Source organism: Schistocerca cancellata, chromosome 4, assembly GCF_023864275.1.
Source record: "Schistocerca cancellata isolate TAMUIC-IGC-003103 chromosome 4, iqSchCanc2.1, whole genome shotgun sequence".
Taxonomy (NCBI): Eukaryota; Metazoa; Arthropoda; class Insecta; order Orthoptera; family Acrididae; genus Schistocerca; species Schistocerca cancellata.
The window spans coordinates 649,051,521-649,075,449 of record NC_064629.1 but is presented as its reverse complement, the minus strand read 5'-3'; the positions used below and the strand labels follow the sequence as shown (position 1 = coordinate 649,075,449).

At 38.7% G+C, this 23,929-nt stretch overlaps 3 protein-coding genes across 4 annotated transcripts in view; 2 read left to right on the top strand and 1 right to left on the bottom strand.

Annotated features, from left to right (window-relative positions):
* LOC126183303 (uncharacterized) overlaps window positions 1–23,929 on the top strand; it is a 260,517-nt gene that overhangs the window by 75,822 nt on the left and 160,766 nt on the right. The gene's annotated exons all lie outside the window — the stretch shown is intronic.
* Window positions 1–23,929, top strand: part of LOC126183304 (uncharacterized) — a 164,904-nt gene that overhangs the window by 75,822 nt on the left and 65,153 nt on the right. The window contains exon 1 of one of the 2 annotated variants that reach the window (XM_049925148.1): window positions 6,798–6,878. The exons of the other annotated variant lie outside the window; for it this stretch is intronic. The gene's annotated coding sequence lies outside the window, so the exon portion shown is untranslated. Of the gene's footprint in view, window positions 1–6,797; window positions 6,879–23,929 lie in introns of those variants that run through there. 2 annotated transcript variants of the gene reach the window in all.
* LOC126183307 (uncharacterized) overlaps window positions 1–23,929 on the bottom strand; it is a 53,991-nt gene that overhangs the window by 16,073 nt on the left and 13,989 nt on the right. The gene's annotated exons all lie outside the window — the stretch shown is intronic.

Sequence of the window (23,929 nt, the reverse complement as noted above, 5' to 3'; positions counted from 1 at the left end):
ATGGGTAGCTTTGAGGGATGAAATAGTGAAGGCAGCAGAGGATCAAATAGGTAAAAAGACGAGGGCTAGTAGAAACCCTTGGGTAACAGAAGAAATATTGAATTTAATTGATGGAGAAAATATAAAAATGCAGTAAATGAAGCAGGCAAAAAGAAATACAAACGTCTCAAAAATGAGATCGACAGGAAGTGTAAAATGGCTAAGCAGGGATGGCTAGAGGACAAATGTAAGGATGTAGAGGCTTACCTCACTAGGGGTAAGATAGATACTGCCTACAGGAAAATTAAAGAGACCTTTGGAAAAAGGAGAACCACTTGCATGAATATCAAGAGCTTTGATGGAAATCCAGTTCTAAGCAAAGAAGGGAAAGCAGCACGGTGGAAGGAGTATATAGAGGGTCTATACAAGGGTGATATACTTGAGGACAAAATTATGGAAATGGAAGAGGATGTAGATGAAGATGAAATGGGAGATATGATGTGTGAAGAGTTTAACAGATCACTGAAAGACCTGAGTAGAAGCAAGGACCCCAGAGTAGACAACATTCCATTAGAACTACTGACAGCCTTGGGAGAGCCAGTCCTGACAAAACTCTACCATCTGGTGAGCAAAATGTATGAGACAGGCGAAATACCCTCAGACTTCAAGAAGAATATAATAATTCCAATCCCAAAGAAAGCAGGTGTTGACAGATGTGAAAATTACAGAACTATCAGTTTAATAAGTCACAGCTGCCAAATACTAATGCGAATTCTTTACAGATGAATGGAAAAACTGATAGAAGTCGACCTCGGGGAAGATCAGTTTGGATTCCGTAGAAATGTTGGAACACGTGAGGCAATACTGACCCTACGACTTATCTTAGAAAAAAGATTGAGGAAAGGCATACCTACGTTTCTAGCATTTGTAGACTTAGAGAAAGCTTTTGACAATGTTGATTGCAATACTCTCTTTCAAATTCTGAAGGTAGCAGGGGTGAAATACAGGGAGCAAAAGGCTATTTACAATTTGTACAGAAAGCAGATGGCAGTTATAAGAGTCAAGGGACATGAAAGGGAAGCAGTGGTTGGGAAGGGAGTGAGACAGGGTTGTAGCCTGTCCCCGATGTTATTCAATCTGTATATTGAGCAAGCAATAAAGGAAACAAAAGAAAAGTTCGGAGTAGGTATTAAAATCCATGGAGAAGAAATAAAAACTCGAGGTTCACCGATGACATTGTAATTCTGTCAGAGACAGTAAACGGCTTGGAAGAGCAGCTGAATGGAATGGACAGTGTCTTGAAAGGAGAGTATAAGATGAACATCAACAAAAGCAAAATGAGGATAATGGAATGTAGTCGAAGTAAGTCGTGCGATGTTGAGGGAATTAGATTAGGAAATGAGACACTTAAAGTAGTAAAGGAGTTTTGCTATTTGAGGAGCAAAATAACTGATGATGGTCGAAGTAGAGAGGATATAAAATGTAGCCTGGCAATGGCAAGGAAAGCGTTTCTGAAGAAGAAAGATTTGTTAACATCGAGTATGCATTTAAATCTCAGGAAGTCGTTTCTGAAAGTATTTGTATGGAGTGTAGCCATGTATGGAAGTGAAACGTGGTCGATAAATAGCTTAGACAAGAAGAGAATAGAAGCTTTCGAAATGTGGTGCTACAGAAGAATGCTGAAGATTAGATGGGTAGATCACATAACTAATGAGGACGTATTGAATAGGATTGGGGAGAAGAGAAGTTTGTGGCGCAACTTGACTAGAAGAAGGGATCAATTGGTAGGACATGTTCTGAGGCATCAAGGGATCGCCAATTTAGTATTGGAGGGCAGCGTGGAGGGTAAAAATCATAGAGAGAGACCAAGAGATGAATACACCAAGCAGATTCAGAAGGATGTAGGTTGCAGTAGGTACTGGGAGATGAAGAAGCTTGCACAGGATAGAGTAGCATGGAGAGCTGCATCAAACACAAGACCACAACAACAACTGCTACAAACTTATTTGGATAAGTATGGTGCTATCTCTTGTGTCAGAGAGACTGGACCATTGGCTAACATGTATTCAAATTGTATACAATGACATTGTGAAGTATCTTTGTGTGTATTGTATAAATGTGAATGTTTTACAACAGTGCCTCAGTTCAAGTCTCAATACAGTGTCAAAGATAACTACTATTGCTCCACATCAAATTTACAGATGGAATACCTAAGTTTTGTGATGCTCCTGTCAGTTTGAGGGAAATACGAGCAGAATTTAGTGAATGCAAGAAAAAGTTATTTGGGAAATACTGTGCTGCTGTGAAAAATGAAGGAGTGAATTTTGGTAGTATACTGCAACCTATTTACCATTACTAAAGTGTAAATAACACTATAATATATTATTGTAAGTCTTTTGTAATTCCTACTTCATAACCCTCTCATTATAATGTGCAGATATGTAGTTATTGTAGCTCCGTCGGTAAGGTGCTAGTTCTTGGTTGTGCTATAGTGACAACATATATTTGATTATTACAAGTGTTTTTTTAGTGTAAATAAAAAAATAATAAATTATTGTAAGTCTTTTGTTTTTATTACTTCATAACCCTCTCATTATAATGTATAGATGTGTAGCTGTTGTAGGTTAGTTGGTAAGGTGCTAGTTGCTGATTGTGCTACAGTGGCTCATATATTATTATTACAAGCAGTTTTTTTTCTGTAAGAGCCCTTTGCATGACAATACCTGATGTAGTCAGTATTGTGGAAGGGTGGGCAAAGCATCCTGGTCCTGTGATGCCACAGAACACAACAAGAAAAAAAAGTAAAATGGATTTTTCCTGCCTCGAGATGACTGGGTGTTGTGTCGTCTTCATCATCATCATTCATCCTCATTACGGTTGGAGGAAGGCAATGGCAAACCACCTCCGCTAGGACCTTGCCTAGTCAATGGTGCGGGTCTCCCGCATCATCCCCTATGCTCCTCGGAGTATGAGACATCATCATCACCAATTGTGAGTCCATCCAACTGCACCAAGACACACAAGCAGATGGAGTCCACTTTGAACATGTGAGTGTATTTTCAAAACTGCTATTTTAACCTAAATACCAACTATTACAGGAGATACTGCAAGGTTTAAGTGGTGTGACATACATGACATTCAGTGAAAGCAGAAAAATTAAAGCCAAACACTGTGTTCATATTTGATGATGTTATGGAAAACCTGGATTATCTTTGAAGATACTTCTTTTTTAATATCACCATATGGTTGACGATGTATTTTATTTGAGTCAGACATATTCCAGAATCTCAAAACAGTTGGTGAGGGATAATTCAAACCTCATTATAGCCTTCAAACAAGACAATATGAATTCAAAGGACATTTACCACGTGCATGTACGTACTGTAAGAGGTGACAATTGGGTTGGCATAAGTAGAGTTGGTTCTGTGTCAGGAGGGACTCTTCCAGTTCGCTCCTTGCCAGTTTTCCTCGGAAGGATGGTAGTGACCTGTCTTTGCTGGTGGGCACAGTGAAAGAAGACTCAGAATTTGTTATTTATTTCCATAAAAATAGAGGTAGCACCTTGACTCATGGTTGGCATAGTCTGTCAATGCCCAATGAGGAACTGCACAGTAAGTGGCCTTCAGCCCACTAAAGGCAGCTGACACTGCACACTTCGTTTCAGCCGGCTGCCATACTGGCAGTTCGTCACTTGCAGCAGTCGTGGCACCAGTTGTACCGAGATGTCGCGGCAGTGAGTGACAGCAGCGTGTGTATTGAACTTACACATAATGACTTGGGAGGTGCTCGTCCCACTTCCGCCCACCACCCTTCTTCATCATCCTTTATAGCATGATAATAGCCGCCATGTAGCTGTGAAGTTCAATGATATTTGCATGCTCTCTCAGCTTATTGTAGGAGAACTTAAGTTCATAATATTCATTTCATATAACCCTATCATATTGCCCTGTTTTGCTTCCTTTAGTACTTCTACGAACATATCTTGCAATCTTCCCACTTCATTCCTTACCTCCCAAGTGGTGAAATTCGGTCTCAACAACCACCTGTGATTCGTGAAGACTACATACAGCTGCTGCGTGAACAAAACTTCGTTCTGTAGAGGCTGATTGATAAGTACTTCTGCTCCAATGATGAGCAAGATCATAACACACGTTAGACATCATCTATGCATCATCCTCGCCATTACCAAGAGGAAATAATTTATATGTACTCCCTTCCTCCTTAGAAAAAAGTGGGAATACAACAAAAATATGTATATTCCGAAGTACATTACATTAATCAAAGAAAAAAAAGGAAAAAATCCTACTATTATCCGCATATCTTTCCACCCACAACCATGTATTCCTTGGTCTCAACCCCTATGGCCTATTCTGCAGTATTTATTTACTATTTTGCTTCTTAATTCTAGTATGTGGCTTCTCCACTGGCACTTGAGGAATCTATGACCCCTTGTAAAGTTTTAACTCTACTGACATGGACCACTGAAGTTCGTCCTGGTAACTATAACTTCACATTTACAGGCAACTTTACATCAACCACCTGGTAAGGCCCTGAAACTTCTTACCCTTTTGAGTGTGCGGGTTTGCAAGTAATACTCATTGATCTCTCTGATACTGTGGTAAATTCTTCTTACCTAACCTCACACACTCATGATGTTCTAGCACTTTTGTGTTGGCTCCTTTTACCAATTTTCTTTAGACTATAGTTTTTGAGCATACATTAATGTGTTCACCTTCTTTTCCCAACTTTCGGTGAATCACATCAAACAGAGATGGTATTTTGTGTCCATATACCACCTTTTACAGTGACAACCCTGTTCCTGTATGAGTTTTTGAATTTTAGGCACAAACTACAAAATCTAAATATACTCCCCATCTAGGTGTTGAGAAATCACATAATCTTAGATACAGATCTATGAACTCTATTCGCACGTCCATTTGCCTATGGATTTAATGGACTTGTATGTAATTTCTTAACTTTCAGTAAGCGACACAACTGCTTAATTACATCGGACATGAAATTTGTGCCCTGGTCCATAATAGGCGTTTGTGGCACCACAAATTTAAGTATCCAATGATTTAATGTAGCGTGAGGTACTGTGATTGCTTTCTGATCTGGTATTGCTACCATTACAGATACCTTGAGAAATGTTCGATAATTGTTTACTCATACTTGTTACCTGATTAACTCCTGTGAAACATCCCCAAAATATCTGTTCCTATCATTTGGAATGGACAGTCAGACTCTGGTAGTCTTTTTAATTGCAACTTTCATGGTGTAAGCATGTTGTGCATACAGAATACAGCTCTTGACATACTGTTTAACATCAGCACATCTTGTTCTCCACCAGAATCTTTCTGCTAGTGTTCTATCTGTTGTTCTGTTACCCCATGACTCGATAACATATGATCATGTGCTAGTCATAGTACTTCTGTCTGCAAAGCTGCTGGAACTACAACATGCGGTCCACACTTGGTTCAGCTACACAAAACCTCATCTTTTATGACAAACAGCGGCTGTTTCCAATGCACCTGACACTCTCCATCATTTGCTTTTGTTTTCTTCAGATCCTTTAGAACTAATCCAAAGACTTGCAATGCCCCAATCTTCCTATTAAGTGAGTCTGCATTTGTGTGTCTAACACCCAGTTTGTGAATCACATCCTTAGTTTCAAAGCCCACCTTGTTAGACAACTTGAAGGATCTTTTAACTGTAGTAGCCCTTTTAAAGCTGCATGATCAGTAATCACTGTGCACTTACATTCATATAGATAACATCTAAAATAACAAATACCTTATATTAATGTTAACATCTCCTTTCCAGAGGTAGAAAAATTTTGCTCAGTCTTATTAAGTTGACGAGATGCATATGCAACAGGGTGTTCTTTCCCATCAATGGTTTGCCCTAAAATCGTTCCCAATGCTGTACCAGTTGCATCACATGACAATATGACTTCTTTTGTGAAATCCGGAAAAATCAAAACTGGGTCTGAAGTTGATATGTCTTTTAAATTTTGAAATGCTCTCTCACACACAGGTGTCCAGCTAAATGTAATATCTACTCGCAATAACTTTATTAGTGGTTGTGCCACTTCAGCTAATCCATTCACAAATTTCTTATATTAGTTTGCTAATCCAAGAAAATATTGTAATTGTTGAACTGTCTCAGGGAATGGAAAGTCATATACTGCTGATGTAAGGTGTGGATCTGTCCTTACTCCATTTGGCTAATTATATGTCCCAGATAGTTAACTTGTGATTGTGCAAAGTAACACTTATCAATAGTAAGCATAAGTCAAGTCTTTCTCGACTTGTCAAATACCATCTCCAAACACTGAGCCTGCTCTTTCAGGATTTTCGCAAATATAATTATATCATTGAGAGAAACCACGTATTTGTTTGCTTTTAAACCTCTGAGGAGTTCATCTGATAACTGTTGAAATGTAGGTGGTGTGTTGTTTAGCCCAAAAGGCACCCTACAATACTTGTATTGACCAGAAGTCCTGATAAATGTAGTTTTAGGTCTATCCTCTGGCTGTACCTCAATTTGATGATCTCCCCATCGTAAATCTAGGGTTGAAAAGAACTTGAGCTGATCCAAATTATCTAATGTGTCAGTAATATTAGGAATCGGGTACGCATCTGTTACTGTTTTTTCATTTAAGGATTTGCAATCGCAAGAAAACTGATATTTCTTTGTTAGATGTGGTGACTTATTACCCACTATCATGATACCCACTGATAATAGACTATCAGTATGTTCGATAATCCTATCTGATAACTGCTGATTCACCATTTCCTCTACTAAAGTCTTTAAACACTTAGGTAGCTGATACTGTTTTGTGAATATGGGCGGATGATTGCCTGTTGGTAGTCTATGTTGCTTGTATCGTGTAGCAGGTAACACTCCCTATGGATTGAACAAATTCTTATACCACATTAGCACTGATTCCATTATTGGCCTATCCTCACCCTGCAGGTGTTTAACTTTTTCTCATTCTCCTTTCTGAGAACCTCTAACATGGCTATCGTATGGTTACAAGTGAGTTAGCTCCCAAGAAAAGTAGAATTTTGATGAGTATAAAGTGCATAAAGTGTAGTAAAGTCGTGAAAAATGGAATTCTGTGTGATGAGTGCGACGGTTGGTTACATTTTCAATGTGCAAAGTTAGAAGAAGACAATCTTTCAGAGTTTCAGATGAAAACAGCGAATGGCGATGCAATGTCTGTCTGAATAGTAAGGACAATATGGCGCCGATGGAGGAAGATAAACATGAGGTAAACGCTGACTATAATACTTTACAAGCTGTCTTATCAGTGGTAATTGAAGAGAACCTAGCTCTGGCCAAAGAAAACGAACAACTGAAGAAGGAATACGCAGCAATTAATCAGGAACTCATTAAACAAATTTCCCAAGAAGAGGTTAGTGTCGTGTACACAGAACCAAGCAATCAATGTAGGCCATTAGATCGCCTACAAGACAATGGCCGGCTGTTCCTGTCACAAAACGTGGTAGAGTCTGTGTAAACTTTCCACCCTTGGAAAACATATTTAGTGTTCTTGCTACAGAAAAAAACATTAAAGTAGACTCACAAGTCAAAGTGCTTAACACAAGTAAGGTTCACGAAAGTGAAGTGAGTAATAGGTGTAGCAACAATATTACATCAACTGTCAATAGAAGTGAAGTGAATAATGGGCACAGTAAAAATATTAAGTTAACTGTCAATAGAAGTAATGAAACTATCAACAGAAGTGAAGTGAATAATGGGTGCAGTAAAGATATTATGTCAACTGTCTGTAGAAGTAATGAAACTGAAAACCACAATAAAGCAAACCGCAATTGCAGACCTAGGCCTGTGAAAATACATTTATATGCAGACAGTCAAGGAAGGAAATTAAGGGATATAGTTGAGAACAATTCAAGCCACCATATCTCAGCCACAATAAAACCTAGTGCAAAATTTAAAGATGTAGCAGGTTCTTCACCAGCAGAAGCCATGGAACTGGCAGTTTTTCTGGCTGGATCAAATGACGTAGTGAGAAATGAAGGAAAAGACTTCTTGTCCTCATTAAAGAAGAAGCTGCAGGAACTACAAAATATAAAAATCCTCATCTTTTCAATACCATTTCGGCATGATCTTCCATCCTGGTCGTGTGTGAATGTTGAAGTGACAAGAGTAAATGAAGAAATGAGGAAAATTTGTAAGTACTTTTAAAATGTCTGTTTTGTAAACATAACTAACTTAGGTACAAGATTTCACACTGTTCATGGTCTCCATCTGAAACAACTTGGAAAGAAGTATGCGAGTAATGAAATCATAAAACTAGCCAATGAGTTAGGAATAACAAAAATCGAGAGCTCTAAGTCAATACCACTTAGATTTAAGGAAAACTCATTTTTAGAGGTAGCAAAGAAGGGCTGAGACCAACAGCTTTGCCCACATTCACACTGGATGACCAGATTAAAGATAAGAATAATATAATAAATGTCAGTAACACTAAAGAGAAATATAGCAGTAATGATGAATACCCCATTAACAAAAACCACTCACCAACTTTGTCTTTCAAGATAGGTTATCTCAATATTGAAAGTATAAGTGGAAAACACATAATTTTAAATGAATTTGCAAATGAGAACTTATTTGATGCATTATGCTTAAGTGAGCACTGGTGTAAAGGAAATGAAATATCTTTTCATGTACTAGATGATTTCCACTTAGCAAACAGTTTTAGCAGAGAGCAACATATTCATGGGGGTGTATCAATTTACATTAAGAAGGGATTAATAAATTGTAGTAATGAACTAGATCTAGGATTTTTGTGCAGTGACATAAATTTTGAAGCCACAGGCGTATATCTGGATCATTTAAAAATTGCTATTGTATCTCTTAATAGATCACCAGATGGAAGTCCATTAATATTTTTAGAAAAACTTGAGACTTTACTAAATTTCTTTCTTAGTCCTCAGTGGAAGAAATATAGTATTGTGATTGGTGGTGACATCAATGCCGCATTTGATGTAAACAAAGATGTGCACATTGTAAATGAATTTAAAAACCTGTTACGACAATTCAACTTCATTTTTACGAACTGCAAACCCACAAGACAGTCCGCTTGTCTCGACAACAAACTTGCAAATGTCAATAGAGAGTTACTGTCTTCAGATGTAGCTGTCTTCGATTTCTCGGACCATGACTCAGTTTGGGTAAAAATAGGTACAGATAGGCCTAACATGGAGTATAAGGAGTTTAAAGAGCCTAAAATAGTCATCACAAGACCAATAACGCAAGAAAAATTGTCTAATTTCATGGTCTCACTCAGTAATTATGACTGGTCACATCTGTTTAACAATAATGCTCAGGGCTCTGCCAATACATTGTTTGATAGATTTTTTCATTATTTCTTAAATATATTCAAGACCAACTGCCCTCAATACAAATGTAAAGTTAAACCTAAAATTAATAGTAATAGACATAGGGATAAGAGTCCATGGTATACCGCTCAACTAGCCAATATAAAAAGAAGGTTGTTGTTGTATAGAGATTCTTACAGACTTCAGAAAACTGATATGGCTAAACAAAGGTACTCAAGAGCACAAAAGGAATATAAGTATGCTTTAAATGAGGCCAAAAAACAACATAACCTAGTCAGCATTGAGTCATCAAAAAATAAATGCAGAAAAGCATGGACTATAATAAATTCAGTGGCCAAAAGCAAAGCAGAAAGTTGAGGTAGTAATTTCAGCAGACGAATTTAATAACTACTGTATAAAATCTGTTAACCAAATTAGGGAAAGCATTGTGAGGCCACAAGAGACTGTTTAATAACTACTGTATAAAATCTGTTAACCAAACTAGGGAAAGCATTGTGAGGCCACAAGACTGTTGCTGATCTCATTAAATACCATAATGTAGACTACACCCTGAACGATAAATTCCTTTTAACAGAGGTCACACCAGATGTTGTTTTAACTCTTGTAAATACACTCCTGGAAATGGAAAAAAGAACACATTGACACCGGTGTGTCAGACCCACCAAACTTGCTCCGGACACTGCGAGAGGGCTGTACAAGCAATGATCACACGCACGGCACAGCGGACACACCAGGAACCGCGGTGTTGGCCGTCGAATGGCGCTAGCTGCCCAGCATTTGTGCACCGCCGCCGTCAGTGTCAGCCAGTTTGCCGTGGCATACGGAGCTCCATCGCAGTCTTTAACACTAGTAGCATGCCGCGACAGTGTGGACGTGAACTGTATGTGCAGTTGACGGACTTTGAGCGAGGGCGTATAGTGGGCATGCGGAAGGCCGGGTGGACGTACCGCCGAATTGATCAACACGTGGGGCGTGAGGTCTCCACAGTACATCGATGTTGTCGCCAGTGGTCGGCGGAAGGTGCACGTGCCCGTCGACCTGGGACCGAACCGCAGCGACGCACGGATGCACGCCAAGATCGTAGGATCCTACGCAGTGCCGTAGGGGACCGCACCGCCACTTCCCAGCAAATTAGGGAGACTGTTGCTCCTGGGGTATCGGCGAGGACCATTCGCAACCATCTCCATAAAGCTGGGCTACGGTCCCGCACACCGTTAGGCCGTCTTCCGCTCACGCCACAACATTGTGCAGCCCGCCTCCAGTGGTGTCGCGACAGGCGTGAATGGAGGGACGAATGGAGACGTGTCATCTTCAGCGATGAGAGTCGCTTCTGCCTTGGTGCCAATGATGGTCGTATGCGTGTTTGGCGCCGTGCAGGTGAGCGCCACAATCAGGACTGCATACGACCGAGGCACACAGGGCCAACACCCGGCATCATGGTGTGGGGAGCGATCTCCTACACTGGCCGTACACCACTGGTGATCGTCGAGGGGACACTGAATAGTGCACGGTACATCCAAACCGTCATCGAACCCATCGTTCTACCATTCCTAGACCGGCAAGGGAACTTGCTGTTCCAACAGGACAATGCACGTCCGCATGCATCCCGTGCCACCCAACGTGCTCTAGAAGGTGTAAGTCAACTACCCTGGCCAGCAAGATCTCCGGATCTGTCCCCCATTGAGCATGTTTGGGACTGGATGAAGCGTCGTCTCATGCGGTCTGCATGTCCAGCACGAACGCTGGTCCAACTGAGGTGCCAGGTGGAAATGGCATGGCAAGCCGTTCCACAGGACTACATCCAGCATCTCTACAATCGTCTCCATGGGAGAATAGCAGCCTGCATTGCTGCGAAAGGTGGATATACACTGTACTAGTGCGACATTGTGCATGCTCTGTTGCCTGTGGTTCTGTCAGTGTGATCATGTGATGTATCTGACCCCAGGAATGTGTCAATAAAGTTTCCCCTTCCTGGGACAATGAATTCACGGTGTTCTTATTTCAATTTCCAGGAGTGTAACTTTAGACCCTCTGATAGTGAAGATATATATGGTATTTCTTGTAATATGTTAAAAAATATAATTGGCTACATAGTATATCCTCTTACTGAATGTATAAATAGATGTCTAATTGAAGGAGTATTCCCAGAAGTATTAAAATTATCCAGGGTAGTGCCCATTTACAAAAAGGAGACAAAAATTGCCCATCTAGCTATCGCCCAATAACTGTGACACCTATTTTATCTAAAGTTTTGGAATCCATCATCAACTCCCATTGTTTGATTATCTGACATGTAATAACATTATTACTGTGGTACAATTTGGCTTTAGGAAGGGAAAATCCACAGTCCATGCCATTGACTCCCTGATTAAAAAAGTGCTAAGTGCTTAATGCTTATGAAGGAAAAAATTTTGCTCAGGCTACATTTTGTGATCTAAGCAAATCCTTCGATTGTGTGGAGCATATTTCACTCCTCAACAAACTAGTTTATTACAGAATCACAAACAGTGAAGTTGACATCATTTTCAAATCTTTCCTCAGCAAATGCAAAGAAATTGTTTGTATTGGTAAACAGAGATCACAGCTAGCTGAAGTTAAGTGCGATGTGCCACATGACTCAGTATTAGGACCTCTGCTATTTATCCTAATGACAAACGATCTACCATCTTACATAAATACTCACTCCATTCTCTATGCAGATGATACCACTTTTTTCAATATCAGCTCAGACAAATGTGGCAAATGACATAATATCACAGGCATCAGTCTGGTTTCGAGCCAATGGGTTCCTGCTTAATGAGAGTAAAACTCAAAAGACTGTATTTAGTTTAAGAGATCTGCCAGTAGAAGACTTCATCGATAGTGTTAAGTTCTTGGGTATTGTCATAATAGTAAATTGACTTGGGAGCCACATATTAAATACATTAGTGCTAGGCTGTCTAGAGTGGTGAATTTGTTGAAGAATTTAAAAAACCATGTACCTGTGGCCTATGTAAGATCAGCCTATTTTGCTTTTTTTCAAAGCATTATATCTTATGGGCTTTTAATATGGGGCAATAGCTCACACCTTCAGGACAGTTTGGTACTTCAGAAGAAAGTAATTCGAATTATCACAAACAGTGATAAACAGGCCCACTGCAAACCACTCTTTATCAACTTTAAAATATTAACTGTTATAAACATGTATATTTACAGTGCTCTACTGCATATAAAGAGCAACTTATCAGAGTACCATCATAGAAGAGATGTACACTCTCACGGAACCAGAAATAGTAGCCATCTCGACATACCTTACTACAGATTATCCAAGTCACTGAACAGCTACGAAGTGGTGGGTATGAAGATGTTTAACAAACTGCCAATTTGATTTATTTAAAGACAAATTATTCAGTTGGTTAGGTGCAAATCCTTGCTACTCACTTCAGGAATTTTATTGCTGTAAAATATCATAGTGGTACCAGTTAGGAGAGTGCAGCATAATTTCTTTAACTGAGTGATTCATGATGCAATGTTTTCTTATTATTTCATTTTAAATATTGTATTTTACGGAAAACCAATAGTGACATATTGATCTTGAACACTTGTATATATGCTGTATAACTTGTATATATGTAACTTAACTTTGTCAATTGCTGTAATAACTAAACGACAATAAAATTTCATTCATTCATTCATAACAGTCTGTGAGTTCCACCAGTGCAATTGAGTCATAATTCATGTGAGGAACCACTTAAAAATATAGTAGTTGTTTAACATTTTGTTTCCACCAATATCAAATTTACATTGCCATCCTATGATGAAAATCAATGTTACTTAAAAATAATAATGTCAACCATCGAGATAGTGTGAGCTGCTGTGGTGCAGCTGGCTGAAAATCCCTCTTCTGAATTTACCACTACACTTAGTTGCGAGCCTATTGCAATGCATAGTATGAATCTATCAAACCGATTTGCCATGGGGTATACTGTTCGAATCTGTTGAATGATCTACTACTACTACTACTACTACTCTACAGCCACTTGTGTGGCGCTACACCAACTGAGTCAAAGCAACACATATGTCTGTATGAACTATTACAGCACATTTTCCTGTACAAGCACCATTACAATTCACCACAAAGGTGAGCTGTGATGTGCAGTTTCTGATGTGTGGTGTTAAATAATTTGATGTTGTTTCTGCTAATCCCTAAACCTTAAAGTAACAACAATGAATACTCTGCATGCCTGCATATAAGACATTGTGGAGAATATCTTACATCACTGTTAAGTTGGCCCCTTTTGTAATTCCACTTGCATAAGGAGCAATGGGAGAACACATGTGGACCACTTTCAAGTAACTTTAAGCATTCAAGTGTGTTGAACCTGTGTGACTTGGACTCTTGAGATATGGATCCCTATGGAGATTCTCAGTGTGAGGGGGACGTTTCTTAACCTGCTCTGCGATTACATTGTCAAGTATCTGTTGGAAAATAAGATTAGTGTTCCTGACTTCTGCTCAGCATTAAATACAGGGTGTGCTGTGGACTAGTGTCGCACACTGGTGCCTGTTTTTGATGTTGAAATGTTGTGTTGCAATGTCTTACACTTGTAAGATGTCGCCGTGTCGTCACATACATTTATCATTGCTGACTGTCATTTTATAGGAACAATGTGAATGTACCATAATTTTCAAGCCATAATTGGATGTGATTTCTACATCTACAACTACATCTACATTTAAGTGCCTGGCAGACAGTTCATCGAACCACCTTCACAGTTCTCTATTATTCCAATCTCGTATAGCGCGCGAAAAGAATGTACACCTGTATCTTTCTGTACAAGCTCTAATTTCCCTTATTTTATGGTGGTGATCATTTCTCCCTATGTAGGTCAGTGTCAGCAAAATATTTTTACATTTGGAGGAGAAAGTTGGTGATTGGAATTTCGTGAGAAGATTCCATCACAACATAAAACGCCTTTCTTTTAATGATGTCCTGCCCAAATCCTGTATCATTTCAGTGACACTCTCTCCCATAGTTCACGGTAATACAAAATGTGCTGTCATTCTTTTAACTTTTTCAATGTACTCTGTCAATCTTATCTGGTAAGGATCCCACACCACGCAGCAGTAGTCTAAAACAGGACAGACAAGCTTAGTGCAGGCAATCTCGTTAGTAGATCTGTTACATTTTCTAAGTGTCCTGCCAACAAAACACAGTCTTTGGTTAGCTTTCCCCACAACATTTTCTGTGTGTGCCTTCCAATTTAAGCTGTTCATAATGGTAATTCCTAAATATTTGGTTGAATTTACGACCTTTAGATTTGACTGATTTATGTTGTAACTGAAGTTTATTGAGTTCCTTTTGCCACTCATGTGGATGACCTCACACTTTTCGTTATTTAGGGTCAACTGCCAATTTTCACACCATTCAGATATCTTTTCTAAATCATTTTGCAATTTGTTTTGATCTTCTCACGACTTTATTAGTCGATAAATGACAGCGTCATCTGCAAACTGACTTTCTGTTAATTACTACAAACTGTGACCTCTCTGACAGGAAATCACAAATCCAGTCACATAACTGAGATGATATTCCATAAGCACGCAATTTTACTACAAGCTGCTTGTGTGGTACAGTGTCAAAAGCCTACGGGAAATGTTCATAATGTTTGAACACAATATATGTTCCAGGATCCTGCTGCATATCAATGTTAATGATATGTGCCTGTAATTTAGTGGATTACTCCAACTACCTTTCTTGAATATTGGTGTGACCTGTGAAACTTTCCAGTCTTTGGATTTGGATCTTTTGTCGAGCAAACAGTTGTATATGATTGTTAAGTATGAAGCTAATGCATCAGCACACTCTAAAAGGAACCTAATTGGTATACAGTCTGGACCAGAAGACTTGCTTTTATTAAGTGATTTAAGTTGTTTCACTACTCTGAAGATATTTACTTCTGCGTTACTCATGTTGGCAGCTGTTCTTGATTCGAATTCTGGAATATTTACTTCATCTTCTCTTGTGAATGCATTTCGGAAGGCTGTGTTTAGTAACTCTGCTATGGAAGCACTATCTTCGATAGTATCTCCATTGCTATCGCGCAGAGAAGGCATTGATTATGTCTTGCCGCTAACATACTTCACATGGGACCAGAATCTCTTTGGATTTTCTGCCAGGTTTTGAGGCAAAGTTTCATTGTGAAAACCGTTATAAGCATCTTGCATTTGAGCTTCTGTAGAAGATCACCAATGTTGGGGATTTTGCATCTGTTTAAATTAGGCATGTTTGTTTTGTTGTTTCTGCAACAGTGTTCCGACCCATTTTGTGTACCAAGGAGGATCAGCTCCATCGTTTGTTAATTTATTTGGTATAAATCTCTCAATTGCTGCTGATACTATTTCTTTGAATTCAAGCCACACCTGGTCTACACGTATATTGTTAATTTGGAATGAGTGGACATTGTCTCTCAGGAAGGCGTCAAGTGAATTTTTATCTGCTTTTTTAAATAGGTTTATTTTTGGGGGTTACAATATTCAGTCTCGCTATGACAACCCTATGTTCACTAATCCCTGTATCCGTTTTGATGCTCATTATTAACTCATGATTATTTGTTGCTAAGAGGTCAAGTGTGTTTTCACAAACATTTACTATTCATGTGGGCTCATGAACTAACTACTCAAAATAATTTTCAGAGAATGCATTTAGCGCAATTTCGGATGATGTTTTGTGTGTACCTCTGGAATGAAACATGTATTTTCACCAACATATCGATGGTAAATTAAAGTCACCATCACTTATAATCGTATGAGTTGGGTACATGTTTGAAATCAAACTCAAGTTTTCCTTGAACCTTTCAGCAACTGTATCATGTGAATTGGGAGGTCAGTAAAGGGATCCAATTATTATTTTATTCTGGTTGCCAAGAATGACCTCTGTCCGTACTAACTTACAGGAACTATCTACTTCAATTTTGCAACGAGATAAACTACTTCTAACAGCAACAAACACACCACCGCCAACTGTGTTTAGCCTATCCTTATGAAACACATTTAGGTTCTTCGCAAAAATTTCAGCTGAGCTTATCTCTGACTTTAGCCAGCTTTCAGTGCCTATAATTATTTAAGCATCAGTGCTTTCTATTAGCACTTAGAGCTCTGGTACTTTCCCAACACAGCTATGACTAGTTACAACTGTTATGCCAATGGTTCCTGTGTCTATATTCTTCCTGTGTTCAGCCTGCACCCTTTGTGACTGAAGCCCATGTGTTTTCCCAAGACCCTCTAACCTAAAAAACTGCCCAGTCCATGTTACACAGCCCCTGCTATCCATCTAGCTGCCTCCTGCGTATAGTGGATACCTGACCTATTCAGCAAAACCTGAAACCCAACCACCCTTTGGCGCAAGTCGAGGAATCCGCAGCCTACAAAGTCCCAGAACCGTCTGAGCCTCTGATTCAGACCCTCCACTTAGCTCTGTACTAGAGGTCCACAATCGTTCCTGTTGACTATGCTGCAAATGATCAGTCCTGCTTTCATCTTGCAAGCAAGTCTGGCAGCCTTTACCACTTCTGTTAGTCATTTGAAACCAGATAAAAATCTCTTCTGATCCAAAGTGACACACATCGTTGGTACCGATGTGAGCAACCACCTGCAGTTGTGTGCACCCTGTGCTCTTGATGGCATCTGGGAGGACCCGTTCCACATCTGGAATGACACCACCTGGTATGCACACAGAGTGCACATTGGTTTTATTTCCCTTCTTGGCAGCCATGTCCCTAAGGTTCCCCATGACACGCATAACATTGGAGCTCCCAACTATCAATAATCTCACCCTCTGTGATTGTCTGGATCTTTCAGGCTGAGAGGTTTCCTCTGAAACAGGACAGGCGATAGCATCTGGCTCAGTGACAGCACCTGGAACTTGCTTGTCAGACAAATCGGGAAGGCCTTATGTGCAGCCACCTGGGAAGTCTTTCACTGCCTGGTACGCTGCAGGGTGACCTTCCACTCGACCACAGGTAAAGGGTCAACCTCAGTTTTTATATATACTAAAATTTTTTGTTTCAGGTACTCTGTTGATGGAAGGAACTGAACCTCTACAAAATGGCAACTCTTCAAGGCAAGGCACAATGTGTGTCCTGGTTAACTGAGACTCAATGAAATTTCAGAACGAAGTATGGAAGAGATCCACCACTGCACCCTTCAATCTGTGCATGGCACAAAAAATTTATGGAGACAGGCACAGTGTTGGATAAAGGGAGGAGCAGGCGACCAAGAACATCCGAGAAAAACATCGATCATGTTTTAAACACTTTCACTCGTTCATCTACGAAGTCTATCTGCACTGCTGCCAGACAGTTGCAACTACCACGTTCAACTATGCATAAGGTCCTCCACAAGAACTTATGGTTGTACACTTACAAAGTGCAACTGTTACAGACACTTGAGCCAAATGATAAGTCAAAATGGACAGTTTTCACTCAACATGCTGGAACACCTTTCAGAGGATGAAGCATTCCTCAAGCAAGTTAGTTTCAGTGATGAGGCAACTTTTCATGTTTCTGGGACATTAAACAGACACAATGTGAAAATCTGGGTATCTGACACACCCCTATGTGACTAGGGAGCTTCACTGGGATAGTACAAAAGTGAATGTGTGATGTGGAATCATGTGCAACCGAATAATTGGTCAATTTTTCTTCAATAAGTCAACAATTACTGCAGATGTTTACCTCGACCTTCTGACCGAATATGAAGCACCACAACTGATTGATTTAAAACCAACTACCATTTTCCAGCAAGATGGTGCACCACCATATTGGGGACTGCATGTTTGTCAGTTCCTCAATGAAACATTTCCAGGCAAATGGATTGGGAGGGATGGGCCAATTCCTTGGCCACCGCATTCACCAGATATCACTCCCTTGGACTTTTTTTTATGGGGGTATGCAAAAGATATCATGTATCAAACACGGATCACGGATACGGGACATTGCTGACTTGAAGCAAAGGATTCGTAATGCCACTGCCACTATTGATGACACTATGCTACAGCAAACATGGCAAGAAATCAAGTAGTCTTGATGTGCTTTGTGCAACTAAAGGTGCCCATATAGAGGGCTATTAAACACTGTGAAAAAGCTTTTATAAACACTTATTACAATAAAAGAAATGTTGTTAAAATATTTCTACAACTGCTGTTGTAATAAAATTTTGAAGTTGTAAAGTAACTTAATGGGCACCCTATATTCTAATTTACTTAAGGGAATGCTATGATTCATACAGTAAAAGGCTTTTGACAGGTTGCAGAAAATGCCAGCTGACTCTGAATTTTTATCTAATGAATTAAGTACATTCTCACTGTATGTGTAAATAGCCTTCTCTGTATTGGAACCCATAAGGAACTCAGACTATGATGGGGATATATTATTTACTGTCAGTATATTAAGAAGATGCTTGCACACATCCTTTTCAAATATTTTTGAAAAAGCTGGCAAAAGTGAAAGTGATCAATAGTTTGCCCGTATCTCATTATCCCTCATCTTGTAAAGAAGCTTACCTTCAGTGTATTTTAGCCAGTCTCGTAATTTTCAACTGATAAGAGACTGAGTACACAAATAACATAAGACAGCACTCAACTCAGATGAACACTCTTTGATTAACTTCATTGATATGTTATCATAACGACCAGAGTAGTTTGATTTTAACGATTTTATTATAGCTGTTACTTCTTCAGGAGAAGTGAGTGTCATTTCCATTTTAGTGAAGTTATTTGCAATGACTGGCCATTGCACTGTTTACTGAACCTGATAACCCCAAGCTGTCAGTAACATAAACAATGTACTTGCTTAAGAGGTTAGCAACACTACATCCATATTCAGAAGCCTACTGTACTTCATTTCATTGGAGTCAGACTTTTTAGTTTTTAATTGTAACTGAATACCTGTATGGTATGATAAAATGTGTATTGAACAACCCTACTTCACACTGATTTGTCTCAACATTAGTAATTACATTATGAAGGCAACCATTAGGCCTCTTTAGTTATCATTAATATGGAACAGGGCATGTGATCTTAGCATACTGAGCAGGTTAAGTTTTTTAAGTGTCATTAGCCTTACATCAGTATTTACATCATCAAAAATTGAAGTCCTTTATTTAGGACATTTCTCAGGTGTGTAATCATTTTCTGTAAAGCTTGCACAAATACTTCAATATCACAATCTGTTGTGCAGTATACAGACACAATTATGAGTTTGCAACTAACATGCGTTCATGTACTGTTCTGTTTATTTACATGCAGATTCATTATTTCCTACAAGGAAAGGAGGAGGATGAATCTGATTACCAGGAAGTCATGGTGCAGGTTTAGTTTACTTTACTTGTCCATAAGGTGACTTACATTGTCCCTTGAGAGAACGTGCTGTGAATCAACAACAGACTCATTCATTTCTCAGTGCTATACAGAGATGTACAGTACAATGCAATGGAGCAGTACTGGTACAGTATATCCTGGTCACTGGATTGGAAAGGATGGTACTGTTCTGTGGCCTGCAAGATCACTTGACCTGGATCCCATTGATCATTTCTTATGGGGATATCTAAAGTCACTTACGTATGAGACCCCAGTCAATACAGAGATGGAATTAGTTTCCAGAATTGTAACTGCTTGTGATGTGATTCGAAACACACCGGAGATACTTGTCAGTGTGTGTCACAATCTTGTCATGCTTGCATTGAGGTTCATGGCCATCAGTTTTAGCACATTTTCTAAGATACATTACAAATGGTACATTCATTGTGTCAATGATGGCTTCTACAGTTAACAAATGTAAGTAAAAACGTACACAGTAATGTAATTTTATTCCTATTACCTCCTTCAGCTAGCTCTTCTGACCCCAGATTCCCTACCTCAAATTGTTCACTGGAGCATCCTCTATTTCCTGTTAAATTTTTGCATGCTCTTATGGGAACACACTGTATAAAGATGAGTCATCATTTAACATTGCTCCCAAAAGTCTGGAAATGTACTTGACCAATTTACTTCGAATATTTGCACAACACACTAAGAAACACTTAGATGGAAAGAGGTTACAAACTTTTTTAATATATGTCATCAGGGGAAACAATGTTAGTAGAAATCTCAAAATGTTCTTCACTGATTTCCTTCAGACTTTTACATATTACTATAATAAACATTTTCATGTATGTAGGCTAAATATTTTTAACATATATATGACATACAAATATAATAGGGAATCTAAATGATTAATGGAAAATCTCATATAGAGATGTGAAACAAATACTAACAAAGAGATAGAGGGGCTGGCCAGTACTTACCTCAGCTCAGTACAGCCGATAGATACACACAAAACAAAACCGAAAATTTATGTTCCTAGCTTTCGGAACAAATGTTCCTTCATCAGGGAGGAGAGAGGGGAAAGAAAGGGAAGAAGGGAAAGGAGATTCAGTTACTCACAACCCAGGTTATGAAGCAACAGGGAAAGGAAGATAGGGAGGGTAGCAAGGATGGAGGCATGGTTGTCAGAGGGAAGCCAAAGATATTCTACTGTAAGTACTGTGCCAGCTTCAAACCAAAGAGGATGCATACAGAAGTAAAGAGGTATATAGTATAAAGATAAACACAACTATGCAGGATGAAAAGATGCGTGAATGGCTAAGAGGAAAGGGAAAGAGGAGAAGACTGAAGAGTAAATGGGAGTGAGGTTGTTTAACGTAGGTTCAGTCCAGGGGGATGGCGGGATGAAAGGATGTGTTGGAGTACGCATCTTTTCATCCTGCATAGTTGTGTTTATCTTTATACTATATACCTCTTTACTTCTGTATGCATCCTCTTTGGTTTGAAGCTGGCACAGTACTTACAGTAGAATATCTTTGGCTTCCCTCTGACAACCATGCCTCCATCCTTGCTACCCTCCCTATCTTCCTTTCCCTGTTGCTTCATAACCTGGGTTGTGAGTAACTGAATCTCCTTTCCCTTCTTCCCTTTCTTTCCCCTCTCTCCTCCCTGATGAAGGAACATTTGTTCCGAAAGCTAGGAACATAAATTTTCGGTTTTGTTTTGTGTGTATCTATCGGCTGTACTGAGCTGAGGTAAGTACTGGCCAGCCCCTCTATCTCTTTGTTAGTAAATATAATAGGGAGACATTGTTACCAAAAATCTCATGAAGTTCTTTTGTTTAGTTTATTTCAAATTCTTACATGGTACCCTAATAAACATTTAGACAGTCATAGGCCATATATTCTTTTAAAGATCAACATACTAGTTTTCTGTTAAAATGGACTGTGAGAAAGAAAATGTTTGCTGTGTTCTGCTGTGAAAATGTACAGTTTTGTTTTCTTTCTCACTGTTAGATGAATTGTTTCTTCCTTATACTGTGTTTCTCATTATATTCATTTTTAAACACAAATTGTATACACAGCAATGTACTGTTTTGTTCCTTGCACTCGGTTTTCACAGGAAACAAGAATGTTGTATTCATGGCTTCTAGGCTTATGAATAGAATACTACTATTCAATCTGAATTTTTAGTAACAAACAAAACTTGAGGTCAGAGAGAAATGGGGAGAGGAGATAGATATGGTGGGGTGGGGTCAGTAGGGAGAAGATAAACAGAGAGGAGGGGACGGGGAAAGGAGATTAGGATCCATATCCAATTCCCATACATGTTTAAGAATTATAAAACATTGCCAGGTTCACTAGTACATAATTTAGTTTATTCCTAACAAAACCCTGAGGTCATCAGTTTTATTTTTCAAGGACTGATATTTATCTGTACAAATAATGAGTCATCCTCAAAGAGGAGTAGGTCTCGTTTGTTCTATAACAGAACATCAGTTTACTAACTTTGTTTGTACATTCTTCTTTCACTAGCAGATTACATGCTTACATCTGTGTCTAGCTTCTTGATCATACTGGACAGATATGGTAGTGACAAAGTGATTTCCCCAGTGCCTGCCATAAAAAATCACTGCTGCTCCTTGGAACTTTACTTGTTCTAAAATACAAATATACAGTAGCTTATTTGCTTTGACACATGTACTGGGTACTTGTAATTTTTTCTTTCACTTTCACAGTTTGATTATTTTCACATACTGACTAACCACTTACTTTTAGTGCCTTATCTCAACTGTTTATACACACTGTCAGTGGCTTTTAAAAGCTCTACGTGGTCTGGATATGTCAACTTTCCATTTATATGGATACATGCGAATGTTCAGTTTTCTTCTTGCAGTCCACTGGCATCCTGTTGCAATCTTTTGCACTTGAATACAAATCTCCATTTTGAACCAAGAGGGAGAAATCATTTCTACTTGTAGTACTGTGGCCGTGAACTGCTAAGTTCATCCTAAACCTATTATTATCCACAAACACCATTTGGGAATACATGTATTGACTTTTTTATTTATTTTTTGTCTTTTTTTGCATGTAGTCACCAACTGGTGACTTTTGCAAATGTCATAGCATTTTTATAGAATTTTTGTACAAACAGTAGGAATTTGCAATTCACATGTACAAGAAGCCTTTTATGGGTGATGCACTTGGCAATATATGGTACAGTACTTCATAATGCAACTTACAGTTGTTACATAGTACAGGTATTTGAATTTACAGAATGTTGTTACAAAAATAATATATATTACAATCACCTCAGAATAGTACATTGTATAAATAGAAGAGTTAGGCCTACATTTAAGAATAGCTGCATTTTAATATCAGTATTCATTCTATGAGTACAAACATTTGAGAGTTAAGAATTATTTTAATTCCCTTTTGAATACTTTACCTCTGTGGCATCATATAGCACTTGGCAGTTTGTCAAACCATATCTGGCCATTAATCCAAGGACTATGATCTGTTGTCTTTAGTTTAGTTCTGTTTCTGAAGAAGCAATCTTTTTGTCTTGTGTTATGGATATGCACATCAGAGCACTTAGTTTCATTATTTTTATGGTCCACAAAGAATGTTATTAATTTGTACAGATACAAGGAATATATTGTTAAGATATTTATGTTGTACAAAGGTTTCCCTGCCTGACTCTCTGTTTCCTAGTCGATGCATGGTCCTGATTGCTCTTTTGTGCAGTGTTAGGACTCTGTTCATGTGTCTATCAGCAGCACATCCCCATACCTCTATTCCATAGCTAATATATGAAAATATTGTCCCATAATAAACAGTTTTAATGTTTGTTCAGAGGCAAATTTTGATAATTTGTTAATTAAGTGCAGTGAACTGCTGATTTCATTGCATACAAAATTGATATAGTCTACCCATCTAAGATTTTTGTCTAGGTATATCCCCAAAAATTTACATTTGTCATTGTCTACTTTTTTTGATGCCTTTTATATTATCAATACAGGTTTGGTATGAATTACCAAATTTTAAATGGTAATAGCTGGGATTTGCTAATATTGACTTTTAGACCTTGATCATGGAAGTAAGTAGTTATTCGACTTAAGCTATCATTGCAGCTAATGTCAAGTCATTCGTTTGTTTGCAAAAGAACAAAAGTGAGGTATCATCTGCATAACTTACTAACCAGGGGTACAGAGGTGCCTCTAAATCATTAATGTAGA